Genomic DNA, 13,487 nt, shown 5'->3' on the forward strand with positions numbered 1-13,487 from the left:
GCTAAGACTGTGGATTTCCAAGCCTCTCTCGATTTAGCATTCGGGCTGGAGTTTTAACCTCTTCTGTAAGAGTAATGTCAGCTGTATTCGGCCACGTAGACGCTGCTCAGACACATGGTACCACTGTAATCTCCAACATCTTTCACAAACACTGAGGATGCATGTACATGTCAAGACAGGCATTACTACATAGCTACTAGGACACGTTAGCATGGTTATAAATGTGCTTGTTTGTCACACGGTCAAAACGTGTCAGGGTTAAAAATATTTTACGTTTGTCTAGATTTGTTATATTTAAGAAATCTAAAGCATTTAACATCTGTTATTTAAGTGATTGTGAATTATTATTGTTATTATTATTAATGTAATGTATTTTTTATTAATTGCCAAGTCATCAACCAATGCTATTTTCATGGCAAGAACATTTCAATATTAAATTTACAATTAAAAACATCAAACAATTGAATAGGAAAATAAAGGTTTTTAGTATTAATACATGATAAAAATTCTAAACTTTCTGGTGTCACTTTGCTAAAAGTGTCCTTAAGAGAGTTCATTTCATAAAAAAAAAAAACTGGAATCATTAAAAGCAGGACAGTCCAGTATAATGCATGTGTTTTATTATTATTATTATTATTATTATTATTATTATTATTATTTATATATTATTATAATTATTATTATTATTAATATATATTAATATATATATATATATATTATTGTATATTATTTATTATTATTAACATATATTATTATATTATGCAGATATATCATCACAATAAAACAACAGATTATTCTTTTATTATAAAGTCTTTGTTTAGTGAGAAAATTATTAGTATGAATAATAATATGAATAATAATAATAATAATACAAATAATAATAATAAAACAAATAATAATAATTAACAAAACAAATGTTTGAATGCTTAATATAATTGGTGAACAATATTAAAGTTAAGCTGTAAAATTTAATATTGGGGGAAAAAATTACTAGGATGACTTTTTTATTATTATTATTATTAATATTGAGTATTCTTGAAAGAGTTACACAAATCTAACAGATCTAAAAACATCACCAGATAACAATAATGATAATAATCATTATAAATCATATTTCTTTTTTCCCTTTGTTAACTATTGTTTTTTTAAATGGACAGTTTATGATCGGTCTTGAGCGAGATTTTATAGTTAGAATTAAAGATATATATTATTTTATCTATTTATTTTATTTTATTTTTTTTTTAAAGTGACAGTGTTTGAGGACCAGGGCCATTTTTTAAGAATAGAATAGAATAGAATAGAATAGAATAGAATAGAATAGAATAGAATAGAATAGAATAGAATAGAATAGAAAATACATTAATCTAAACATTAATCTAGCTATTTCTTGAGAATGACTACAAACAAATAAATCAAAATTAATAAAAGAGCAACTACTCCCACTATAGAGTGACTTCAGTTTGGTTCCTATTTTCCTTGTGTATTTGATCAAAAAGACACATTTAAAGGGACCGTCTCATCTGAATAAATCAATTTTGTGGCCTCTCTCTGCGCTGTCAGCTGACCCTGTGTTAGCAGGTTAAGGGTTAAACGGCTGTAAATGGTGATGACTAAAGCTGTAGGCGGTGGCTTACGAGAGATAACCTCCACGTGATGCCTCGTATTAACCCTAACATGAGGAGCGCCACCCACCCGCAACACACCCAAACACTCCATCAACTGCAGACCTCAAATCTGATCTATCAATCAAACCTGACCCTGGAATCATCATTCACGATTATAGTAACGTAAGGTCTCATTAGATAAACAATTAGCAATAATGCAGGACAAATTGGATTATGATCAAATATTAATGAGTTAATGTTTTTCTTGTCTTTTAGGTCTTTCTTTTCATTTCCATTTCAATAAAACCTGTTTCAACATATTTTAATCAGTTTTGATCATTTTTATTCTTTGCTGTTTTTATTTTCTTATACTTGTATTTTTATTATATACTTATATACTTATACTTGTATGTTTATGTTCTTTTTTCTTGTTTATGTAAAGCACTTTGAATTACCATTGAATAACCATGCCAATGTGCTTAAACACCTTAAATCACATACACTGAATTTATAATACTTTCAAATTCAAAATAAACAGACCTCACGCAATCCAAGCAAATCTCATCATTGTATTTAATTGCACTTGAAGGAAGGATGAAAGGTAGGAGGGGAAAGAAAGAATATTTATATAACATACTGTAAATAATGAATGAATGAATGAATGAATGAATGAAAAAAATAAATGAATGAAAGAATGAAAAAGAAAGAAAAAAGAAAGAAAGAAAGAAAGAAAGAATGAATGAATGAATGAATGAGAAAGAAAGAAAGAAAGAAAGAAAGAAAGAATGAAAGAATGAATGCATGAATGAAAAAGAAAGAAAGAAAGAAAGAAAGAAAGAAAGAAAGAAAGAAAGAATGAATGAATGAGAAAGAAAGAAAGAAAGAAAGAAAGAAAGAAAGAAAGAAAGAAAGAAAGAAAGAAAGAAAGAAAGAAAGAAAGAAAGAAAGAAAGAATGAATGAATGAGAAAGAAAGAAAGAAAGAAAGAAAGAATGAAAGAATGAATGCATGAATGAAAAAGAAAGAAAGAAAGAAAGAAAGAAAGAAAGAATGAATGAATGAATGAAAAAGAAAGAAAGAAAGAAAGAAAGAAAGAAAGAAAGAAAGAATGAATGAATGAATGAATGAGAAAGAAAGAAAGAAAGAAAGAAAGAAAGAAAGAAAGAAAGAAAGAAAGAAAGAATGAATGAATGAGAAAGAAAGAAAGAAAGAATGAAAGAATGAATGCATGAATGAAAAAGAAAGAAAGAAAGAAAGAAAGAAAGAAAGAAAGAAAGAAAGAAAGAAAGAAAGAAAGAATGAATGAATGAAAAAGAAAGAAAGAAAGAATGAATGAATGAATGAATGAATGAATGAGAAAGAAAGAAAGAAAGAAAGAAAGAAAGAAAGAATGAATGAATGAATGAATGAATGAAAAAGAAAGAAAGAAAGAAAGAAAGAAAGAAAGAATGAATGAATGAAAAAGAAAGAAAGAAAGAAAGAAAGAAAGAAAGAAAGAAAGAAAGAAAGAAAAGAAAAATGAATGAATGAATGAATGAATGAAAGGAAAGGAAAGGAAAAAGAATGAATGAATGAATGAATGAATGAATGGAAGAAAGAAAGAAAGAAAGAAAGAAAGAAAGAAAGAAAGAAAGAAAGAAAGAAAGAAAGGAAAAAAGAAAGAAATATTCTGCATTTGAGAAGGATTAAACAATATATTTTAAGAATGGATTTATTGAAAAATATATTACTGCACTCTAAAAAAATGCTAAATTGTTTCAATCCAAATTTGGGTAAAATATATACAAACCCAGCTGCTGGGTTCAATTTTTAGTCTTGTTGAAATAACAGTTGAGTTTGTCCATATTTGACCCAAATTTGTTTTTAAAAAGTATTTATATTTTTGTATTTAAGGTGTTGAAGATTGCACATAATATTCAAGATATTCTCTAATAACATTTTTCAAAAAGCTAAGAAAAAACTAAAGAACTATAATAATCCATCTGGGGTAAAATAAATATAATTAAAGTATAAAAAATAATAATAAATATAATATGAAGAAAATAACTGTTCGTTCTATAGTAATAAAACTGCTGCTTTACTTGATACTGATGCTTACTTTGTGTCTAATGACTACTTCAGTTTTGTGTAGGACTGCGCCACAGCTTAGTAACATGTCAGTTAACCTTTAAGATTTAACTATATTTTTCTTTAATTGTATATTTTCCAGGGCGGTGCAGTGGCTCAGTGGTTAGCACTGTCGCCTCACAGCAAGAAGGTCGTTGGTTCGAGCCTTGGCTGGGTGAGTTGGAACTTCTGTGTGGAGTTTGTTCTCCCTGTGTTGTTGTGGGTTTCCTCCAGGTGCTCCAGTTCAAAGACATGAGGTATATGTGAATTGAATAAACTAAATTGGCCGTAGTGTGTGTGTGTGTGTGAATGTGAGAATATATGGGTGTTTCCCAGTGCTGGGTTTCAGCTGGAAGGGAATGCTGCATAAAACACATGCTGGATAAGTTGGCGGTTCATTCCGCGGTGGCAAACCCTAATAAATAAAGGAACTAAGCCGAAGGAAAATGAATGAATGAATGAATGTATTTTTTTCCCATAACTTGACAATACTTGACTAATTTGTTAAACAGCATGAACTGCAGATTAAAGATTAGAGGCATAGGACAAATTGTAGAGCAAAGAGTTATTACATATTATCATATCATGTGCACAATTAAAAAAATAATTACCTTTGTTGAGAGTATTGTAGTCAGGCTTGTTAAACTGCTACTGCTAAAATAATGAAATAGCTACAGTACAGTGTTTCAATATATTTATATTGTCAGATCAGCGTAGTGTTAAAGCCTTAAATCATTATAGATATAGCAGCATAACTCGAGTAAGCTGCTTTGAAGCTATGCCTGCTCTGAACAGTGCTACAAATTTGATGTCAGAACAAGGAAATTAATGGGCTCAATCCGTACAAACACAAGTGCTCTGGTATGTCAATGAGCTGCATGAATACCACTTGCATAACAGGTGTTTTCAAGCCTTATTTGGGTTATCAAACATACTGTATATAATAAACATGTGAATTTTTAATTTATCTTCATAATAAGGTGCCATACTTTCTTATTTCCACACTAGAAAGCCAAAACATTACATCACATCACATGACCACTGAAAGTTCAGCCGTGTTCTCAATCTGATTGATATGAATAAAACAATAAAATACCTTCATTCACAATAACTACTCAGTCTCTACTGTAGCTGCAGTGTAATAAAAAGCAAATAATGCATTGCACTGTGACAATCACAATTCACAATCCAAATTGCTGTGATAGGATTTAATGATTTTTCTTTAGAAACGTAATGAATTTGCTTTAAAATTAGTATTGTGTGGAAACCGATTTATTAGAGTTATTTATAATAGCAAGAAGCTGTGCTATATTGTGCATAAGTCACCACAAAGCCCCTCAGCCATGCCTTATTCACAATATTGTACAGCCTCTTGTACTTTATTGCATACATATTATATCCTGCATGTTTTCATAGAGAGTTTAGTGTTTAGGGTGTAAATGATGCCCATTTGACAAATCAAATGTCTGAGCAGAATTTATTTCATTTCATTTCATTACTGAAATCACAACCTCCACGACAAACCCCAAAAAGCAACACATGTGTGATGTGATAAATATGAACTATTGATATTTAAAGAATTTCAGTGATATTAGTGCTTGAACATGACTATTGTAATTGACTTTATAATGTATTCTGACAATGTATTCTTTTTTGTCTTGAAATAAAGTATATTATTGTCATATATACAAAACATATTTGTGATGATTTTATCCATAAAAAAGGTAACTGAAATTTGTAATAATGTAATCACTAAAAAGTAACCGTAATCTGTGTTGATGTAATCCTTAATAAGTAACTGTAACTGATGTAATCACTAAAAAGTAACCGTAAATTGTAATGATGTAATAACTAAAATGTAACTAAAACCTGTAATAATGTATTCACTAAAAATTAACTGTATGTACTGATGTTAGAACTAAAAACAAAAAACTGTTAACCTGTAATGATGTAATAATGAAAAGTAACTGTAACCTGTAATGATGTAGTAATTAAAAAGTAACTATGACCTGTAATAAAAGTAACTGTAACATGTAATGATGTAATCACTAAAAAGTAAGTGTAAGTATGTAATGATGTAATCACTAAAGAGTAACTGTAACCTGTAATGATGTAATCAATAATTAGTAACTGTAACCTGTAAAAGTAACCTGTAACCTGTAAAAGTAACCAGTATGCAATTACTAAAAAGTAACTGCAACACGTAATGATGTAACAACTAAAAAGTAACTATAACCTGTAATTATGTAAACATTAAAACGTAACTGTAACCTGTAATAAAAGTAACTGTAGTCTTAAATAACGGTAACCTTTAATGATGTAAACACTAAAAAGTAACTGTAACCTGTAATAAAGGTAACTGTAACCAGTAATAAAAGTAACTGTAGTCTGTATTAAAAGTAACTGTAACCTGTAATGATGTAATCACTAATAAGTAACTGTAACCTGTAATAAAAGTAACTGTAGTCTGTAATAAAAGTAACTGTAACATTTAACACTAAAAAGTAACTGTAACCTGTAATAAAAGTAACTGCAACCAGTAATAAAAGTAACTGTAGTCTGTAATAAAAGTAACTGTAACATTTAACACTAAAAAGTAACTGTAACCTGTAATAAAAGTAACTGTAACCAGTAATAAAAGTAACTGTAGTCTGTATTAAAAGTAACTGTAACCTGTAATGATGTAATCACTAATAAGTAACTTTAACCTGTAATAAAAGTAACTGTAACCTGTAATAAGTGTAACTTGTAATGATGTGATCACTAAAAAGTAACTGAAACTTGTAATAAAAGTAGTGTAACCTGTAATAAAAGTAACTGTAACCTGTGATAAAAGTAACTCTAACTTGTAATTATGTAATTACCAAAAAGTAACTGTATCCTTTAATGATGTAATCACTAAACAGTAACCTGTAATGATGTAATCACTAAAAAGTAACTGTAACCTGTAATAAAAGTAACTGTATCCTATAATGATGTAATCACTAAACAGTAACTGTAACCTGTCATAAAAGTAACTCTAACTTGTAATTATGTAATTACTAAAAAGTAACTGTAAGCTGTAATAAAAGGAACTGTAACCTATAATGATGTCATCACTAAACAGTAACTGTAACCTGTAATGATGTAATCACTAAAAAGTAACTGTAACCTGCAATAATGTAAACCCTAAAAAGTAACTGTAACCTGTAACGATGTAATCACTTAGAAGTAACTGTAACCTGAAATGATATAATAACTAAAAAGTAACTGTAATCTGTAATAATGTAATCACTTAAAATTACCTGTAATCTAAGTAAACTTAAAAGTGTTATTACAAAATCAGTACAGTGCATGTTTAGAATCCAGATTATATGTAAATAGCACTGGTGATAGAAAAGGTTTAAGAAAATACTTTTCCATTTAGTTTGATTAAACAAAAATATACAAACATGTTTATAAACTGCAGTAGATAAACACTTTATATCAACCCCTGGACAGATGTTATATTTCTGGACAGTAATCGCTACAGCAATACCTCTAAAAGTGAACCATACCAAAAAGGTTACATTCGGCCCACGGTGTGAAGGCTTTAATGATCATTGAGGAGGTCTGGTACTGGAGTGGTTCACATTATCTATCCAGGACCTGGGTTTTTGATCTAACCACGCACTAGACCTCCATGACTGCAGCATCATAAGGTTATATGGATGTCAACACTGCAAATCATGCTATAATGACTATCCCACATGCTTCGCTCACACTAAATGCTGAATTCATCCATTGTCTTTTAACTGTCCGTTTCCATCTCCCTAACCCCATTAGGATAGATGTGCTCCACATATGATAGAGTTTGGTCACAGCTGTCCAGCTCTGCAATAGGAACCAAAAATATACAACAAAATACATGGAATCCCACCATGAGTGTGGAGAAAAGATTAGGGGATTTTCTGAAAATATAATATACTATATTGGTCCACGGGTGCAGAGACAGCAGCCCTAAATAACTTTCTGAGTCTGAGCTTAATGTAATGCAACAGAGATATTGCAGCAGCAGTTGTTTTAGTATCGCTGAGAGACTATTGTAGTTTTCACAAATAGTGCGCATTCATTACTTTTTATTTGCATATTTTCTTAAAAATACAGATTTTTATATAAAATATGTTGATTTTATTTTTGTTTTATTGTTTTAGGTTAACTATAACATTGCTTAGAAATGTTGATTAAGCATTAATCAAGCATTAATAAAGCTTTGATTGGTTGTAAAACTATATGTGCACGTCATTTATTTACTAAATAGTGCATTCATTACTTTTTATTTGCATATTTTCATAAAAAAAAAAAAAAAATATATATATATATATATATATATATATATATATATATATTTTTTTTTTTTTTTTATAGGCTAACTATAACCTTGCTTATATAAGCAATCAAGCATCAAGCATTATTAAAGCATTGATTGGTTAGAACTATACGTGCAAGGGTCATTTATTTATTTATATAATACATTCTAAAACATTCAAAAAAATTACAAATGATCTAAAATGTTCCAGATTGTTTGTGTTTTTATTTTAGGTAATCAATTAATTTGAGTTAATAATGTTACTGCAGATGAGCATAAACATATTTAATTATTAAGCAATAAATAATCAGCTGCATTTATGCACAATAATTCTCACTGGTGGTGTGTACAGGGATCAGCATAAATGAGTACACACTGTATAGATCTCTCTTTTAAATTAGTACTTTCTAAAGGTGCTATAATATAAGATGTGCATATGCCATGGTCAGTACCAAGGTCAAAAATGGAAATAATCTAAATAAATAACTTCAGATCAAGGTACAAAAATGAGTTCACCCCAATTTAAATGTTAGAGAAAAATATTAAATACAATTTTAATAAGAATCTAAGGAATCAAAAATATATATAATTAAGCTAAAATTATGTAGTTCGTAATTAATTTTGAAACAGCTCATTTGAATTCTCTCATTTGACTCACTCATATTTAAATTAATTTACAGCTTTAGTAAAACTGTTTTGTTTAAATGCACTATTGTCCATATTCACTGAATAATGGATAAAAATATTACTTTTCTAAAAGAGGTGTACTCATATGCTGAGCACTAAACAATATTACAACATTTATATTTACATTCATTATATTTTAATTAAAATTTTATATCCTAAATAACATTTCCATGATTCTGCATTCACAACACGTTCTCACTCCCAACTCGTCATATACTGACGCTTGGTCAGGAACCCTCGGCGTAAGTTATTGACGCACAGGGTACCCCTTTAGCGTCACATTTAGACGTGCAGGGATTCCCTATAGAATCTGTACCTGAGCCTGAAGCGTCATAGGGAGACGCTGGAGGCTCGTATAATTACCAATAGATGTCAACGCACTTTTTAAAACCTGATTTACGCCTATTATCGCAGTTTTCTTCTTTTAAAAATATGTAATTTTAATTTTGTTCATGAAAAGCGTCTGTAAACTGGGTCGAAACTACTGTATGAATAAACTTCGGTCCACGTGACATCCCTTCACGGTGAGTTTAACGCCGCTCTGCTATTGGTCAAACTGCATCAACGGTGAGTTCTCAGATGAGTTCAACTGTCAACATTAAATAGTATGTTAATGCTGCATAATGTATTTTTATTGGAGATTAGTTGGTGTTTATAAATATTTTATCATTAACTTTATATTTAATGAGTGAAAATATATCCGGTTGTCCAGTTTAGGTTAACTATAAAACTATACTACTAATAAAACTTTGATTCATTCATTTTATTTATTATTTTTTACTTAAAAAATATTACATTTCAAGTACTAAGTTTAAAAATGTTTTCGGCTGATCTTTTTTCATTTTAAATTATTTATTGAAGTTGGGGTCATTGTATGTGGCGATCTATTTTTTACAGTCTATGCTCGCTATCCCAAGGTTCATTGCGATCCCAAGGTTCACTGCGGTTTTCCACAAGGTACGTAAAAAGTAAATAAAGACGATTTGTTGATAAAGCATGTACTGTAAACTAGCGACGTTATCTAATTACATCAAGTTCATTTATTAAAAACATATTTTCTCAAATATAACGTTGGTCATGCATAGCTCAGAACAATATATACATTTTAAGATAACAGTGTTACCAGATTGTTGTTTTCCACAATAGAATTCGTGCAAAATCTTTATATAATATGCAGTATGCAACTCTAATAATACAAATGTATTCGTAATTGTTTCGATATTAAAGAACATCAAGTGTTTCCAAAGGTTTAAAGGCTACATTGTAAAAACAATTATTTTCTTAAAACACACACACACACACACACACATATATATATATATATATATATATATATATATATATATATATATATATATATATAACACACACACATATATATATATATATATATATATATATATATATATATATATATATATATATATATATATATATATATATATATATATAACATAACAAAAGCTCAAATATAACTTAAGCTGATGTATGTCACAATGAATATCTTACACTATTACAAGTATAATTTGGCCTTTACCAATTTATTTAATAAAAGAAAGAATCTATCATCTCTAAATTGTGGTAAAGAGGCACAACAAGCTGTCTTCTTTGTCAAATATTATGTCAGTCAGGATGGTAATGGTAAAACTCAAGGATTACCTTGCACCTTCTCAGAAATTTACCATTGATCATATGTATTACAAGTGGCTAGATTGTTTTTAACACAAGCAACGTTTTTTAAATCATTATCTTAAACAGATTAAGGCTCATTTTGGACTACACTTACATTACTTTACAACTGCTTAATGCAGTACTGATGTATCTAGTAGTTTAGTGGGTTTAACTAATGTCTCATCTGTTTTTATTCATTTCAGATGCAGACACTTTTGACATATGAATTCATCTTGACTAAGGGTAAGGTTTTTGTTCAGAATTAATCATTATTTAAAATCATTGTATTTTCTTTGCTATTATGTACAGATTTTAAAAGAATGTACTTTCTTTTAATAAAGAACTCTTCACAGCACTGCATCTGAACAGTCACAACCTCACAGAGCTGCACAACTGCCCCACTCAAGATCAGTGTTGAAGCTGGAACCTCATCTTGTGTACAGCAAAGGCAGAGCTGAAAATTCACTGTTTGTTTTGTATTGTGTGGTAAGTCATAGTTTTATTAATTTTTTAATTTCATTGCAACACTAAGTAGTCCATTCTGTGGCCAATATGATATAAAAGGCCTAAAATGGGACTAACGTGATTATTGTTTTGATTTCTAGATAAGTACTTATGGGGCTACACATGCAGCTGAAGTTAGCTACATGGAGTAGGACATTTCTTTCAGTATACTCTTAAAGAGATTCACCCAAAAAGGAAAATTCTGTCATTAATGACTCATACTTCACTTGTTCCAAATATGTCTGAGTTGCTTTCTTCAGTTAAACACAAAAATATAATATTTTAAAGAAAGATGAAAACCTGCAAACATTATGTCAATGTTTTCAGCTTTTAAGCTTTCTTCAAAAACTTCCTTCATGTTCAACACAAAGTAACTTGGAAGTTTTTAAAAAAAGGTTTACAACCACTTGAGGGAGAGTAAATAGTGAACTATTCCTTTAACCCAATCTAGTTGACTTTACTAGAAAATTGTATAGAAACCCAGTGCCTTAAACCCCTTACATTTTATACAGGGTACAACTTAACAGCCATACTTGAATTAAAATATTACTGTAAGTCCAAGAAGATTGTAAAGGTTCTAGGTTAATTTAAAGAGGGCTGTTTAGTTTCACCTTGTGTAAAAACATAAAGGGTTTAAGGCAACATTTTCCATGCAGTTTTTTTTATAAAGTCAACTAGTTTGAGTTAAGAATGTAATGGGTTTCAGTAAAAAGCAGTGAATCATGCAGGCATGAAATTAATGTTTAGCCTTGTAAAACAATAAGCTTGTTATAATTTAGAAATATTTTTAGGGTGGAGCACTGTATGCTGTTGTAGTTCTCATATAATTGATGAGTCAAACATGAGATGTGTGTTTTAAATTGCAAGAAGTGAATTAACAATATGTTCATCAAGATTCAAATCTTGCATCTTATATTTTTTAAGGTTTTGGCCCAATAATACCCATATTCTGCTATTTAAAAAAAAAAACTTGCTGGAGTTTGTGTCAGCATTCCCTTCAATGAAAACTACAGCAGTGGACATCAGTGGTGATAAAAATGTATGAGAAGGATAAGGGTGTTCATAATGAGAAGTGCAGTCACTATCCTGATCTCTGAGTTTGTAGAACTGACAGATCTGCTTGGAATACATGGAAACATGCTGGAAATGTTTAACCTATTATACAGTTAATTCAAGAGTGCCAGGTTTAATGACACTTTACATATATAAATAAATATCACTGAACTTTCTAAATGAAACCTAACACTCATTCTTTGTTCAGTAATGATATTGTGCACTTTTAATACTTTACAGTGGCAAAACCTGGAATAACACATGGGAGCCCTCCAGGAATTCCTGACACGCCCAAGTCTCCTCATGCTAACCGGATTGCAATATGACAGTCTAGTCAGCATAAACACCTGGACTCACCAAGCACACTTTGGTTCTCAGTGTTTTGTAAAAATTGTTTTTGCTATTCTTCAGTAAATACTTGAATATGTTTTGAACTTATTCTACTTTTGATGTTTAAGTTCAGAAAGTTGTTATTATAAACATAATTTGCATTGGTCATGAACTTGACTTGTTGTTGTTGTGAAAGCTGTTTATTATAACGGCATTTCCAAAGGCATTATTTGAAAAGATTTTTTGCAGTGCAGTTTTACTTGAGCTTGACATACCAGATGTATGACATGAATACATATCACAAAATAAATATAATAATGATAATACAAAATATAAATTTCCTTCAATTATAATTGTTTTTAATCATTTATATATGTATGGTAATATATTATTGCATTAAAAACTGTTATAAATATATATATTTTTGGTTTTTGCATGTTTGCGTGATTTTTTTTTTTTTTTGTGACATTATAAATAAATTATAAATGTTTCATTAAAAATGTATTGTGTTTATTTGCATTCTCATTTACAATGAACTACTATTTTTACTATTTAATGGGCACTATATTTGTCATTTAAGTTTGACATATATTTATATTTGTATACCTACAGGACGCAGTGTTTAGTTACAGGAAATGCTGGAAATGTTTTCAAACATGATGCTTTTTTTATTATTTTATTATTCGTTTCAAATTTAGTATACTGCCTATGATCTGGTTTTACAATGATCATTTTGCACATCAGGTTACCCCCACAAAGGAATCTCACGGTAAATATACATTTGTATTTTTAATAAGACAATAAATAACATGTAATATTAATACACATTTTGATATTTAAGTTATATTATAAGGTTATTATAATCTACCTTCAACCGGAAGATTACCAAATAGAGACAAAGTGTGACGTAGATTGCGACATTGTGATTGGACTATAACGTCTAAGCCAAATTAAAAGATCCTTCGTGTTGCTAACTATGTTTTGCTAACTTTGCCACTTTACTAACAGTGTCCTTTATCAATGAGTTATCGCTGTGTTTCAAATAGTTACCGATTAACCAAGATCGTAACCCTAAACTTAACCCTAACTACAGCTTTCAATGAACTACAATTTGTAGCGCCATGTCTTTCCCGTCCTATCTATACAGCGACAAAGGATTGTGGGTAATGTAGTTTAAAGCCTTTTTGTAATAAAATGGAACAAATA

At 29.5% G+C, this 13,487-nt stretch overlaps 2 long non-coding RNA genes across 3 annotated transcripts in view; one reads left to right on the forward strand and one right to left on the reverse strand.

Moving 5' to 3' along the window:
- Positions 1-13,487, reverse strand: part of LOC147846677 (uncharacterized) — a 77,734-nt gene that overhangs the window by 46,324 nt on the left and 17,923 nt on the right. The window lies entirely within an intron of this gene.
- On the forward strand, positions 9,638-10,880 carry LOC141384501 (uncharacterized). The gene is made up of 3 exons (XR_015476187.1): positions 9,638-9,680; positions 10,598-10,637; positions 10,736-10,880. It is a non-coding gene; the product is annotated as an uncharacterized LOC141384501 (long non-coding RNA).

This window comes from Danio rerio, chromosome 1, assembly GCF_052040795.2.
Source record: "Danio rerio strain M-AB ecotype USA chromosome 1, GRCz13ab, whole genome shotgun sequence".
In the NCBI taxonomy this organism is placed as follows: domain Eukaryota; kingdom Metazoa; phylum Chordata; class Actinopteri; order Cypriniformes; family Danionidae; genus Danio; species Danio rerio.